Source organism: Siphateles boraxobius, unplaced genomic scaffold (assembly GCF_051911475.1).
Source record: "Siphateles boraxobius isolate OS27281-9 unplaced genomic scaffold, OSU_SipBor_1 51, whole genome shotgun sequence".
Lineage (NCBI taxonomy): Eukaryota > Metazoa > Chordata > Actinopteri > Cypriniformes > Leuciscidae > Siphateles > Siphateles boraxobius.
Genome location: NW_027509153.1, coordinates 577,900 through 593,769, shown reverse-complemented (window position 1 = coordinate 593,769; position 15,870 = coordinate 577,900). Strand labels below are relative to the sequence as shown.

General features: G+C 42.7%; 2 non-coding genes across 2 annotated transcripts; both read right to left on the bottom strand.

The window, feature by feature from the left end:
* Positions 1-5,272: 5,272 nt before the first annotated feature.
* Positions 5,273-5,345, bottom strand: trnav-aac (transfer RNA valine (anticodon AAC)). The gene has a single exon. It is a non-coding gene; the product is annotated as a tRNA-Val (tRNA).
* Positions 5,346-7,539: 2,194 nt separating this feature from the next.
* trnav-cac (transfer RNA valine (anticodon CAC)) lies at positions 7,540-7,612 on the bottom strand. The gene has a single exon. It is a non-coding gene; the product is annotated as a tRNA-Val (tRNA).
* Positions 7,613-15,870: the final 8,258 nt, after the last annotated feature.

Genomic DNA, 15,870 nt, shown 5'->3' with positions numbered 1-15,870 from the left:
GGTAATTCAAAGTGCTTTACATAGAAGAAATTAAAATAATCAAAAGAAATCAGAATAATTAAAACAGTTTAGAATAAAAGATAAAATACAGAAATCAGAATAATTAAAACAAAATAAAATACAGTGCAAACAGTCGGACGAACAGTGGCACAGTGCTCATTCAGTAAATGCACAGTTAAACAGATGTGTTTTGAGTCTGGATTTGAATGTGACTACTGTAGGAGCACATCTGATCTCTTCTGGAAGCTGGTTCCAGCTGCGGCTGGCATAGTAGCTAAAAGTAGCTATAATGTAATTAATAATGCTACTATAATGTAGTAGCTATAATGTAATTAATATCAGACACACACATATATTACATTTAAATTACAAACAAATATATATATGTGTACAATTTAATGGTATAATTTAACATTTTTAATTAGTTAACTTGTTAACTTTTTATATATACATATAAACATTTTTAAAGCAATTCAAATAATGAATATTAAATAATGCAAATTTAATAAACAGTACGTGCTCTAAGGCTGCATTTATTCAGTTAAGAAACAGTAATATTATGGAATATTATAGCATTGTAAAATAACTCTTTTATATATATCACTGATGCTTTAGTATTAACTGTCTTATTTCATTTTGTTACTGTAAGTATTTAAATGCTTATGCTGAGACACTAATGAATACATTCTGATTTCAGAACAGCATCATGAAGAAAACAGTGTTCTTCCCAGGGAAAGTCAAAGTGTCTTTCAGGAAAGGCCCGTCGGGCCATTTACGCCGGGACGCATCAGAAGAGGCAAAAAGAATTAAAGACAACCCTTTACTGCAGGACAAGTCAACACCTCAAAGAGAAGATCTGGTCAAGTTGAACGCCCGTTCTGTTGTGTTACATAGAGGAGGGGATGTCTCTGACAAGCAAGAGGTGTTGGGAGAATGCATTCTTCAGTTCGGCAAGTACAAGGGCAAGTCTTTCAAGTGGTTATTAGAGAATGATGTCAGCTATGCTTTGTACCTGTCCGATAAGGTTGAGGAAGAAGAACAGGCTGGGCAGTTCAACCCAGAGGGTCCATGCAAGGATAGCCTCATTTCCTTTCTTGAGTATTCAAGAAGCTTCAAGGAAATTGAAGATTTTAAACAGTATCTGTCTCAAAGGCCAGACGCAGTGCCAGTTTTGACAGAGGATGACAATACTGTTGGATTTGGATCCAGAGCACAAGACACTTGGAGGAAGATTTGGGATACCAGGGCAGACGGATATGCTTTCTTTATAATGAGGCAGAAGTGTGTGCCAGGCAGCAAAATGTACAATTTGCAGCAGTATCTTTTAAAACAGCAGCAAAAACAGATGACCAAAAACACTCCTCCGATGCCCTCACCATCAGCTTCCGCTGCAAGACCACCTGTTCCTTCCATTACTGACTCTGATCAGCCTGGCGAGTTAATAAAATTCATGCAAGTTTGCTTATATTGATTCTTAAAGCCTGCCTAGCTACTGATGCATTTGTCATTTTTTATAGTAATGGAGGAGGATGAAGAACTGGAGAGGATGATGCTGAGTATTTCTCCAACAAAATATCTCACACAGCTGAGTAAGTAAATCAAGTATTGTGTCATGTGTGTTATATATACCCATGTCAAATTCTTATAAAATTGGTATAAAATTGTACATACTGGAGAGAAACCATTCAAATTATAATGCCTAATTTTTAGGATCATCTGCAGCCACAGGATCCACAGTCTTATCTACAACAGGTTACTTTACACATCAGTTTTGGAGGCTTATTCGGTTACATACAGACTTATCCTCCATTTCTGATTTTTAATTATCTTATTTGTTGTTTTGGCAGTGTTCTTGCCTGTTCTAAAAAACATGTTCTTTTGTTCTAACTACTGTTAAGGTTTGAATATACCAGTGGTGAGGGTGAGTGCACTTCATGAATTGTATGCATGCTATTTAAACTGTTTTTATTTGTTGTGAAAAAGTGGACTGTTTACTTACAGACATTTGAACATTATCAGAATGTGCATTACTAGAATAAATAACAAAATATATTGAATAAAATAATAAATAACGATTAGTCATTTAATGTAGTCAAGACAATCAAATACATATCATGTACATTCAGTGTTTTAATATGTTTTTAATTTCCTCCCTGTGCTTTTCCTTGCAGCTCTGCCGCAACCTCCATCAACATCAGCTCCTGTGTGTAAGCCTTCTTCACAGGGTGAAGGCTTTATACCACCTCAAGCAGCACAATCAGCACCTCCACCTGCACCAATGCCGTCTGCACTGACTGAAACCCCTGTTCCCAGCTACTTGAACAAAAAAAGTAAAGACAGTTAAACACACGAGCATTAAATGTGTTATACACGCATATATATATATGCATTTATTTCCTTTGCTTTGTGTTCCGTGCAGTTCTGACACAGCTTTCACCACTATCACATGCAGTCTCTAGTTCTCCCAATCCACCAGCTCCTGTGTGTAGACGTTCTTCACAGACTGTTGGCTCTGTACCACCTCCTGCAGCACAATCAGCACCTACAGCTCCTGCATTAATGACGTCTGCACAGACGGAAGCACCTGTTACTAGCTACTTGCAAGATATTAGCCACTGGAACTGCTCTCTTCATCAAAGAATTTGGATGAAAACAGAGATGGAGTCCATGGGGCTCTGGCCAGGATCACACCCAGTAAGACACCTAATGAATATGGTCTCTTTGTGGCGCTATCCACCTCAGCCTGAGCTTATAGAGACAAACATGGGCCTTCCGTCACCAAAGTACTTCCAGCTCCATCCCTTTTTCATTTGGAAACCTGAGCACAGTATAAATGAAAGGCTTAGAAACAACTACATCCTGCCCTGTCTCTACAGCTGTCCAAATCCTCATGTTGTGTCCTCAGGTGTGGGAAGACCCCGAGTGATCCTTGGCACTAGTGGGCAATATTACATCCTTGCTTCACGTCTGTGCTGTAAGGCATGTAAAAAATACTGGTTCGCTGATAAACCTCAGTGGGTGGACATGCTACCACAGCGATTCAGAAACATCTTGCCAACCTTCCTCACCCATAAGAAGGCAATCTGTAAAACTGTGATGGATGAACTGAGGCGCTCTGGAAAATCCCCTAATGACATGGCCAACCAGCTGTCTGAGGTGCTTCGCCTTAAGTTTGAAAGAGCCCACCTGGCATACCTTCTCATTGTGCAGAACGTCAGGGATGCTGACGCAGGGCTGTATGGCCAGGAAACCATCACAGGAGCATTGAGGAAGGATGACACACCTGCTTCGTTTGGGGGTTACGAAGATACTGATGGGTGGCATGGGGTGTCTGTGTCTGCACATTATCTGGTGGAGTGCCTGCTTCAGGAATATCACCGGCAAGAGGCAGCTCTCACTCAGCTCCTTCAAGGAACTTTTGGACAGGTGTTCAGATCAGATCACACACGCAAAGATGCTAAAAAAGTGACCCTCTCATCTGGCACAATGTCATCCTACGCTGTGATGAACGAGAACTGGATGATCCTGTCCTGGGTGATGCTGCAGTCTGAGAGTGAGCAATCCTTGACGTCAATGTACTGTGGGATGGCCAATCGCTACAGTGCTGCTGGCATATAGGGGTGGTGATGTCGCAGTGGATAATACACATGCCTTTGGTGTGAGAGACCGGGGTTCGAATCCACTGCGAGACACCAATGTGTCCCTGAGCAAGACACTTAACCCCTAGTTGCTACAGAGGCGTGCGAAATATAGCAATTGTAAGTCGCTTTGGATAAAAGCGTCAGATAAATCTTGTTCTATAACCAAGATGGCGCCGCAGATGGCTGCCTCGGTGTGGAGCTTTCCATACCCAAGGCCAAGTACCAGTGGGTGGACAGGTAAGAATAATCACATCTCATCACACATCACATCAAGATGTGTAAGCAAAGGTAATGAATACATTAAAATGTATTTCCCTTTTATGTACTTAGGGACTGCTGTGCTGCTTTCAGAGTGATGGACCCAGGACAGTATGAGCACCAGCAGTGGGAAGCTTGGAGGACCACTGAAGCTACTGTGGCAGAGGTTACATCAGGAAACCTCAAGAATGTAAATGCCGCTTGCCAGAAGTACAATGAGGACATGGTGGTTAAACTAGACTTGTTTAACTGTATGCGGCGATTCACCAGGGAATGTGTTTCGGAGCACCATCCTCTGTATAGCTCGTTCTGCCAGTTCCTCTCTTCTGCCTTCTCTGTAGTAGATCAGAGTGACCTGGAGAAACTGAGGAACGCATACAAGTTCTGTGGAACTGAGCCTGCTAATCCCACAAAGCAGCACATCAGAGCGCACTGCAGGACAAAAGTGCCACATCCTAGAGAGCTGGTCCAAAGAGTGGAAGAAGTACTTCACCATTTCCATCTTGCAAAGGATCCCAACAACATCTTCCTTTTTAAACCCTCAATGCTAAAATTGTGGTGGATTCAGCGTATCCACATCCTTAGAGGCTGCCTGAGTGACCCTGAGGTGGAGGAAGGAATCCTCTACAGACATGGTGGAACGCTACAACTGAATCATGTCAAGGGTGAAGGAGCTGCTATGGCCATCTGGATCCCTGTCAGAGGCACTTCACAGCAAGAGGGGTTTCATTTCCACCAGGCTCAGTGGGTAACGGGTAATCGGGTCTCTCCTGAGCTGTTCCAGGCGCAGGGTATGACTGGTGTCGCACGCTGGAATTATCAGCGGCAGGTGGACCTGAAACAGCCTGGGCTTGTCTTACCTGGAGTGTTTGACCCTGTTTTGATGTTGGAGTTAAACAGGGCATCTATAAGAGTGACTGGGCAACCCAAATATCCAGCCTTCCACATCTCCAGCTGGGACACAATAGAGAGGTTTGGCCTACAATATGTGGAGCCAGGCTGTCGACCTGTGCCTCTTGACTTTGACAAACACAAAAGCAGGAAGACAGACCTAGGGATGCAAGAAGCGTCTTCATCTGGCACTCAGTTCTCATTTCCATCTCAGGTAAGCCTTTAAAGTTCTTTGATAACAGACTTTTTCTTAAAAAACAAGTACTTTATAATTCTCGCTCGCATATTACACTAATTTTGCTGAATTTCAGAAATGCTTAGAGGATTCCTCTTCTGCTGAGACCGCTCTTGCTGCTGAACCAGAGGCCACCCCCCAGACTTTCATTTTTCAATGTTTTTCTACTCCGAGTGCTGTGACAGTGAAGGAAAAAACATCTGAGGAGTTTCTTTTAGATGCAGGTAATTATATTATTCTGTTATACTGTTTCTGCTCGGTTTCGAACCAAGGACCTTTCGCGTGTTAGGCGAATGTGATGACCACTACACTACAGAAACCTATTGTTGAGACGGTTGTGCTTTTTAGAAGATGGCTCCTTCCCATAATCTGCCCTGCAAGCAGTGTGACAGTCTGTAAATTTCACAAACAACAGAACAGAGGTCATTCGGCACACACCTAGTGTCATTGGGCATGGCAGTCTGCCTACAGCTCCTTGGTACGATGGCCTTCACCTGTCTTAAAAGTAAGGGTTTTGTAGCGAATTGCAGCATTTATATTTAACATGCCTCCACTTGTTTCCACCCAATTTTGAACTGAGGACCTTTTGCATGTAAAGCGAACGTGATAACCACTACACTACGGAAACTTGGTTTGGATCTCATTCCCACCTCTTCTAGCGAAGCGACTTTTCGCGTGTGAGGCGAACGTGATAACCACTACACTACAAACACGTCTTCAGGTTGCAGACATAAATCTTTAGGTGCACGCTTATTAAAAAGCATATAAAGGAAATGAGCGGTGCACCCACTTAGCGTGGCAAACGGTTTAAATTTTCTGTCAGAATCCAACCACTGTTTCGAACCAAGGACCTTTCGCGTGTTAGGCGAACGTGATGACCACTACACTACAGAAACCTATTGATGGTTTATGTGCTTTTTAGAAAATGCCTCCTTCCCATAATCTGCTCTGCAAGCAGTGTGACAGTTTATAAATTCCACAAACAACAGAACAGAGGTTATTCGGCATGGCAATCTCCCTACAGCTCCTTGGTACGATGGCCTCCACCTGTCTCAAAAGTAAGGGTTTTGTAGCGAATTGCAGCATTTATATTTAACATGCCTCCACTTGTTTCCACCCAGTTTTGAACTGAGGACCTGTCGCGTGTAAAGCGAACGTGATATCATGGCATGTGCTTTTTAGAAGATGGCTCCTTCCCATAATCTGCTCTGCAAGCAGTGTGACAGTCTGTGAATTCCACAAACAACAGAACAGATGTCATTCGGCATGGCAGTCTGCCTACAGCTCCTTGGTACGATGGCCTTCACCTGTCTCAAAAGCATGGGTTTTGTAGCGAATTGGAGCAGTAAATTTAAAATGCCTCCACTTGTTTTCCGCCCAGTTTTGAACTGAGGACCTTTCGCGTGTAAAGCAAACGTCATAACCACTACATTATGGAAACTTGATTTGGACGTCAGTCCCACCGCTTCTAGGGTACGCTTGTTCAAAAGCGACTGAAACTATAGACTGCCCAGTGTTTTTAACATGGCAAAAAGCTGCTAATTTTGTTGGCAGACTGAACATCTTATATTACTGTACAGGAAACCTCAATGGTCATTTGTTTTATTTTTGTCCTTTTCTAAGAGATTAAACCACAAACATCCCTGCAAGTGTACTGACCTGCTCAACAGAAAATCGCATATGAAATTTTTGCAAAAACCACCCACAGTTTCCGCCCAGTTTCGAATTGGGGACCTTTCGCGTGTGAGGCGAACGTGATAACCACTACACTACTGAAACACGTCTTCAGGTTGCAGACATAAATCTTTAGGTGCACGCTTATTAAAAAGCATATAAAGGAAATGATCGCTGCACCCACCTAGCGTGGCAAACAGTTTTTCATTTTCTGTCAGAATCCAACCACTGTTTCTGCTCGGTTTCGAACCGAGGACCTTTCTCGTGTTAGGCGAACGTGATGAACACTACACTACAGAAACCTACTGATGGAGAATGTGCTTTTTAGAAGATCCCTCCTTCCCATAATCTGCTCTGCAAGCAGTGTGACAGTTTGTAAATTCCACAAACAACAGAACAGAGGTTATTCAGCATGGCAATCTGCCTACAGCTCCTTGGTACGATGGCCTTCACCTGTCTCAAAAGTAAGGGTTTTGTAGCGAATTGCAGCATTTATATTTAACATGCCTCCACTTGTTTCCACCCAGTTTTGAACTGAGGACCTGTCGCGTGTAAAGCGAACGTGATAACCACTACACTACGGAAACTTGATTTGGACGTCAGTCCCACCTCTTCTAGGATACGCTTGTTCAAAAGCGACTGAAACTATAGACTGCCCAGTGTTTTAAACATGGCAAAAAGCTGCTAATTTTGTTGGCAGACCAAACATTTTTTATTACTGTACAGGAAACCTCAACGGTCATTTGTTTTATTTTGACAGAAAATGTGCCTGCATCCCTGCAAGTGTACTGACCTGCTCAACAGAAAATCGCATATGAAATTTTTGCAAAAACCACCCACAGTTTCCACCCAGTTTCGAACTGGTGACCTTTCGCGTGTGAGGCGAATGTGATAACCACTACACCACGGAAACACGTCTTCAGATGGCAGACATAAATCTTTAGGTGCACGCTTATAAAAAAGCATATAAAGGAAATGATCGCTGCACCCACCTAGAGTGGCAAACAGTTTACATTTTCTGTCGGAATCCAACCACTGTATCTGCTCGGTTTCGAACCGAGGACCTTTCACGTGTTAGGCAAACGTGATGACCACTACACTACAGAAACCTATTGATGAGGCGCATGTGCTTTTTAGAAGATGGCTCTGTTCCCATAATCTGCTCTGCAAGCAGTGTGACAGGTTGTAAATTCCACAAACAACAGAACAGAGGTCATTCGGCATGGCAGTCTGCCTACAGCTCCTTGGTACGATGATAAAAAATCTGATAAAAAATCACAAAGCCCATAATAAGAGCAACAAAAGAGATGAGAAACGGGGAAAAGAACAAGAGGTATTACATTTATTTAAAGAAAAGGGAGCACAATTGATAAAAGAACTTAGAAAGAGAGTAGGGAAAAAAGAAAGCATAATAGAGACCCCAACCCCATATGCACCATCCTATGACTTGACTGGTAAACAGCTCCCACTAGTGACTGGAACAGTGGCTATAAAAGGCAAAGTGAATTTTGAAAATGAGAAGGAAGAAGAAATAAAGGTGAATCAGGACTGTAGAGGAGCAGACATGAGTGACCCTCTAATTTTATCAAGATGGGATGCTGTGAGCCGTGAGGGGAGTCAGGGAAGTGCCTTAGACCTCAAACACCTGATTGACGCTCATGGAAGCCCTGCATTGTCTAACCCGTATTTCCATGCAAGTCAAGCTTTGCAGGAACTCAGAGGAAAGACGGGGAAGAAGGTGGAGGTTGACAGACAACGAGCCAGACTTGACCGGGAAGAAATAGAACGAGATATACGGATAACTAAAGAACAGATCGACCAAGAAGTTGAAGCCATGCGAAGACTCCTAAGAGACTCCATAGAAAGGGACCAACAGAGACTTCGGGAACATCAAAGACGAAGATCTAATTCAGCCAGCCCACACAGGGAATACAAGCACGTGTCTGGAACCCTCCTTTTAGAAGAAGCACCCCCAAGCGAACCACACTGGAGGAGAGGAGACAATTTGAGAGAGATACCAGCACGCAAACTGAGTCCATATAAAGATGAAGAGGAACAACTGGAAGAAGATCCCTTACAATGCCCCATCCTGATCAAAGGACATCAAGGACAGTACGTGCCATGGGCAGGACAAGATCTGGAGGGACTGATAGCCCGCCTCCCTGACCTACATGAAGGGGCTGGCAAATGGATCAGACTGCTGGAAGAAGAGACAATGGGAAAGATACTAGCCATTGGAGATGTCAAGGCCCTGCTGGCAAAGAGCGTTGGAGGTGCAAAGACTAATGAAATCCTTAAAGCCTCTGGACTTGGAGCTGCAGTCAATTCGACCAGGATGGATGCCACACCATTGGACAGGCATAGAGCTGCACTATGGCGGGCTCTTCGAGAACATTATCAAACTCAGATGTATCCGAAAATGCTGAAAGGGGAACCAATAGGAGATGAGGAAAATCCAGTCACCTATGTTCAAAGACAGTCAAGAAAGTGGAAGCAAGAGCTGGAGAGATACCCTGAACGGGATCCAGTAATAACAGCACTGTTCAGATCCTCCATAATTGACGCCATGCCTCCCTCTGTAAAAGCCAAGCTGGAGGATGTGGTCGGGTTGGCCTCAAAGACATCAAAGGAGTTCAGTGACCATGTGGCTCACGCAGTGGAACAGTACAGGAAGAATAAACTAAAGCTGAAGAATCAAGAAAGAGATTTTCAAAGAAAATTGACTCAGCTACAACTGGATGAACTGATTAACAAGAAGAAGAAAGTACAGGCTGCAGTAAAGGAAGTTGAAGATCAGTCTGCAGTGATGGCTGCTGTGAACATACCAAGTCAAGCGCCACAAGTCATACAGCAAGCTCCAGTCAACATGGGTCAGAATGTGCCAGTCAACGTGGGAAAACCCATAACAACCGAATGCACCTATCGTGATCTATCTTCCTGAACAACAAGACAACAGAAACAGAGCAATGTCAGCACCAGGAAGGGGAAGAGGAAGAGGAAGAGGAAGGACATACAGCAACCAACAGAGGAACATGGATAAACCTGGACACACCAAGAGAAATTGCCCAGTGAACCCATGGCCACAAGATGAGATGCAAGGCCAGATGCAACAACCTTGGCAGCAGAGATCCTTGAATCAGCAACACCAAGTATCAGGGCCAGTCAACCCATGGCGTGGCCCAGACCAAGGTTACTAGGGGTGCCCAGAGAATCCTACGGGGAGGAGTCAGCTGCCAATGCTGACCAAGAACCTATGCTGCGGGTTAAAATAGAGGACAAGATAATACCCATTATGCTTGACACAGGGGCAACATTCACATGGTTGAGCCAAAATTATGCCTCTCACCTACCCAGGTCTGGAAAATACGTCAACACAGTGGGATTTTCGGGACTGACACAGCTAATTCCAATGACAGCCCCTGTCAGCATAAAAGTCAAAGACTCTGAAATAAAGATTCCAATACTAGTGTCTGACCAAACGCCAGTCAACTTGTTGGGTAGGGATGCTATATGCAAATTGAACTTACAGATATGGTGCTCTCCTGAAGGGATATATATATAAAAAATACAGGTATAAAACAGATGTTAGTAATGGGTGGAGCTGAGCAACAAGAACAATAGACAAAAATATTTTGGATAGGGAATATAGATTGGGTAGTAGGGGACACACTTGAAAAATGGGGAAGATACAGTATATAAAAGAGCAACTTCAGAAACCAGTTTCCCCAGAAACCGAATTCCATTGTACAATGAGATATGATCCCCTTAGAGATCCAAAAATGGAAAAAGAGTGGTTAGGAGGAACTAAAGGACAGACTGTGTGTCTGACTTCAAATTACATAATTGTAGGACCAGAGGGAGCAGCGTTACAAATTGAACACTGTGAATTCACTAATACTTTGTTTAGAGTAGATGATTCAGTACCACATGTTACATTATTTATAAATGAGGGGAGTCAAGCACAAGATCTAGGCCCAATGATGTTAAAGGTAGAAGGAAAGCTTTGGTAAGCCACTGATAACCCTTTCATTTTTCAAACAAAATATATGACATATCTCAAAATCATCTGCACAACCAAAATGGTAGGGATTCCAAAATTGATAGTTGAGACAGTAGAGAAAAGCGAACTGAAGTCTAGAATGGACGAACTTATCTCAGAGATGGCGATTTACCACAACAAATCCAGCTAATTTTGTCCCGCTGGAGGGGGAAGGAACACCTAGTGAGTGTGTTTCTGTCTCTCTAGCTTTTACTCGTCTGAGACCAGATTTGGAATCAACACCAATTGTTGATCCAGACGTAGATTATTTTGTGGATGGCTCATGTTTTAGAGACCACTTAGGTAACCATGCTGGCTTTGCTGTTGTAAAAAAAGATGGAGACAATTTTACCCCTGTGATAAGTCAACATTGTGAGCAACCTTGCTCAGCACAATTGGCTAAACTAAAAGCACTTACTGAAGCTTGCATATTGGCTAAAAACAAAGCAGCCAACATTTATACTGATTCTGCATATTTTACCCCTGTGATAAGTCAACATTGTGAGCAACCTTGCTCAGCACAATTGGCTAAACTAAAAGCACTAACTGAAGCTTGCATATTGGCTAAAAACAAAGCAGCCAACATTTATACTGATTCTGCATATGCCCACGGCGTATGTCACTTATTTGGTGCGATGTGGAAGCAAAGAGGATTTAAAAAGAGTGATGGAACCCCAATTCAACATGGAGACCAAATTACTAAATTGATTACAGCTATGATGTTTCCTACAAAATTGGCCATAATTAAATGCCAGGCCCATAAGAAAGAAAATGACTTTGTCATCAAAGGCAACATTGCAGCTGATATGCATGGAAAACAAGCCTCTGGATGCCAATTAGCTGTAATGGCACCCTAAGTCCTGATCCAGCCTCTCCCCACAGTAGAAAGTATTGCCCAAATGCAGTCCAGAGCAACACCACCTGAAATATATTTATGGCAGCAAAGGGGGGCGACAAGAGATGCAAACAACATATGGAGATCACATGAAGGCCACATGATAGCCCCCACCCCATTGTAAGAGTAAAAAGATACATGTTGGTTATCATAGACAGGTTACAGCCAAGAGGGATACCACATGAGTTTAAAGCTAGAGACAAGGCAGCAGCAGGACTTGAATCAATATTTGTATGGATAACGCCAAATACGAATATGGAATGGATTAATTACATATATTACAATCAGCATATATTATAATACAGATCAAGCACTTGTTGCCTTAGGTCACCAACTTAAATACACTAGCAGAATGACATGGCAAAACATACAAGCCCTGAACTGGTTACTGGCAGAAAAAGGATGTCTAAGTATGTCTAATGTTTGGATCTGATTGTTGTACCTTCATCCCAAATAACACAGTCCCAGATGGATCATTTACTAAGGCTGTGAAGAAGTTGAAGGCCCTAAGACAAGAGGTTTCTGCGAATACGGAGAGAGACAGAAATTTGGGATACTGGTTTGATTCCATATTTGGATCATGGAAAGAATGGCTTATTGAAGTGAAAGTGAAAGTGACACGTGATGGCCAAGTATGGTAAACCATACTTGGAATTTTACCCCTGCATTTAACCCATCCAAGTAAGTGCACACACATTAGGAGCAGAGTAGTGAGTAGTGAACACACACACACTGCAAACGTGAATACACACACCCGGAGCAGCAGGCAGCCTTGAGTGGCACCCGGGGTGCGATTGGGGGTTAGGTGCCTTGCTCAAGGACACCTCAGTCATATTCCTGCCGGTACTGGAATCGAACCAGCAACCTTTGGGGCAGTCCAACTCTGTTACCATTAGGCCATGACTGCCCCTTATTAAGGTGGGAATAATAATAGCAGTGACTATTGGTGTTTTCTTTTTGCTGTTCTGCTGTGTTGTGCCTTTTCTCAGATCCATGCTGGCTAGTGCAGCTGCAAAACAAATGATCAATGTGTCAGTGAAACCATCAGGCATTGACATTGGATGCACCAACTCAGGAGTATATCCAATTGGCCCAGGCTTGGACGAACTGGATGACTTCCTTTGAGAGGTTGGATGAAGAAGCAAGGAATAAGGGTACCTTATTACTTTTGATTTTGATAATATTTTTACTCTGTTTTTGACAAGATAGGGAGATAGCCCCACTGTGTATTTTGATTCGGGGATAAAACTAGTTAGAACAATTAGAGCATGGGTAGAGTAGGAAGTTAGTTAGAGTGTTACTATTTACACTTTAAATATATTCCTGTAACAAGTCAAGAAATTTAGAACTTACATGCATTAGACCATTGGAACATGTATATAGTTATAAGTGCAAAAGAGGAATTATTTGCAAGCGCGGTCATCGTCTGTTGAAGAAACACGAGCTGACTCAACTGGTGGTTTAAAAACCCGCTGTCTGCTCTAACACCAGATAGCGCCCCTGGCTGGACTGGGGCACCTCTGGCAACGATGGAGCAACCCAGATAGCACTCCAGGCCACCGGAAGCGCCTGCTCAGTTCCTCTGGCAACGTGGGACAGCTGCTGGAATTCAAGTTCATACACTGTGATTGTGTTATTGAATGTTTGATAACCTGAAGTAATGAATCCCCTTAAACTGATGATGTGATAGGAAGGTGAGATCTTTTACTCCACCGTAGCCAATTGGGGGTGGAGATGTTTTACTATTCCTCCAGAGTGTACCCTTATGATGAAGGTTTATTGATAAAGTTGGATGGTCTAGATCGGCCATTTTTGATAGGTAATACAGAAAGAGATCTATTCATGAGGACACACCCTGGGTAAGAACGGTTTGAAGGTGGGACTAGAGAGAGTCCCAAAGGGGGGATGTGTTGGGGAATTTCATTTGTCTCATACATGGGTCTGAATATAAAATGCTGTAATGCTGGAGAAAACCAGGCCTAAGGATATGAGATGAACAGAAAACTAGGCCTGTGGGGAGGAGATGAACAGAAAACTAGGCCAAAAGGCAGGTTAGGTAAGGACAGGAGAAGAAACTGGGTGAAAGGGCATGGAAAAGTACCTGAAAATCATGTATAAAGCCATTTTTAAAAGATACGCATGCGCAAAGAAGGTTGCCTCAATTAAAAAATAAAATAACGATGCAGGTGTTTTTAATCATGGTGACAGGTCAAGGAGGAGCAAGTAGAAAAAGATAACTGTATGAGCGCTAATTGGACACTTAACGATAAGAAAAAGGTATAAGACCTGAGCACTGGGCCCTTGTGAAGTCAGATGAGTGGCCGTCATCTAGTGATGGGCAGATCGAGGCTTCGTGAAGCAATGAAACAGTCGAAGCAAATGTGCCATTTTGTTTCGAGGCTTCGAATCAATCCGAAACCCGTCTCCACGGTGACACCTAGTGGTCACTTGCAGGTGTTGATCTGAAACAACCTTTACAAAGAGCTAATAAAAAAATGTGTTGGTTTTTTTTTTTTATTATTGTATTTTTGTAATATATGAAGCTTGTAACCTGTAGTCTCTTCACATTGCATAATGTGATTTTGGTCATGAAAAATGAATATTAATAAAAATAAATCAAGCCACAATGTCTCCCTTTCTTATAGATTTTTATTCAAAAATATTAATTTCTCTGCTGTTGAAGGACTCAGCCTACTTCTTTTTTTACAGATAATTTCTCCAGCCTTTGAAAAAATTCTCTCACAAGGGACACTTGTTGCTGGCATACAAAGATATTTTTTAGCTAGGACATACAAATGAGGAAAGATTACTGCTCTCTCTTTCCAGTAAGGTAGAGGATCATGAGTTCTGGGCAAAAACGCATCGCTGAGGTATTTTTTCACTTCCACTGTGGCATCAGCTGTAGGATTGTGTATCATCTGGGTCTCACGAATACGATTGTCAAAATGTTCCCATAAACTGTCTTGTGTTTCAACTGGTGTTGATGATGATGGGCCTGATGTTGACATTTGTTGTTCTGAATTAAAAGAAAACGGCAATTAGTAACAAATCATAAACTGACAACACATATGAAGTATAAATTTCATGAATCACATTACATAAGATAACATAGACTGAAACTCACCAGGAGTTGTGTTTGAACGCATCAGTGAAGCACATTCCAGTGTGATGTGCTTTTCAGCATCCAGGGCTTTGGCAGGATTTCCAAAAGCCACATTTTTAGACCTTGGGTCCAGCAGTGTAGCCAGTGCCAAGGCTCTAAAAGCCTCATACCCTCCACATCTGGAGTGCAGACCTTCTTGTAGATGTGAGCCTATGAGCCAACACAAGAGAAAACCATATTAATTAAAATAATGACAACAATATGAGAGTTATGGCCAATTACACGTATGGTCATAGTGTCCTACCTAATTGTACAGTTGATTCCTGCGTTGCATTTCCTTTTTTCTGTGCAAGCTTGTGCTGCAACATCCTGTACAATGGTATGAGCTTTGAAGCAGACACTCTCTGTTCCTCTGACATCTCTGTTGTTGCTAGTTTGAATGGTTGAAGAAGTGTCAATGACTGTTGAATAATGTCATACTCAAGACTTGTCAGGGGAGCAGTATCACTGTTTAAATTGGCAAGTGCAGCACCCACTGGCTCACGTTGCTTATACAAGCGTTGTAGCATGTCGAATGTGCTGTTCCATCTCGTTTCAACCTCCTGTATCATTTTCAGACTTGGTCTGCCCATCAAGCTCTGCATCTCCACAAGCTTGTCCTTTGCTTTGCAGCTGGATCTGAACAACCCCACTATCTTTCTGGCTTTCTGGCGAATTTCATTGATGACTGGGGTTTGATCCAGGGCCTTTTTCACTATCAAATTCAAATTATGAGCAAAACATGGGACATGGCGAAGGTTGAGTAGCTGGGCACTTAGGATCATGTTGGATGCATTGTCAGTCACCATGCAGTGAACTTTGGAGGTTATTCCCCACTCAGCCATTAGCAAGGCTTTAGCCTCCATGAGATGCTGGGCTGTGTGGGTTTGGTAAAACCTCCTTACACCCAGTAAAACAGTTGCCATTGTTGCCTCTGGTGTTATGTAATGGCATGTTACACCAAGATATCCATCCATATTAATGGAAGACCACATGTCAGCCGTAAGGCTAACAAATTCCCCCTTTTGTAGGTCCTCCATTGTCTTCTCCTTGGTTGTGTTGTACCTTTCGCTGACCATTGTTTTAAGCACCTTC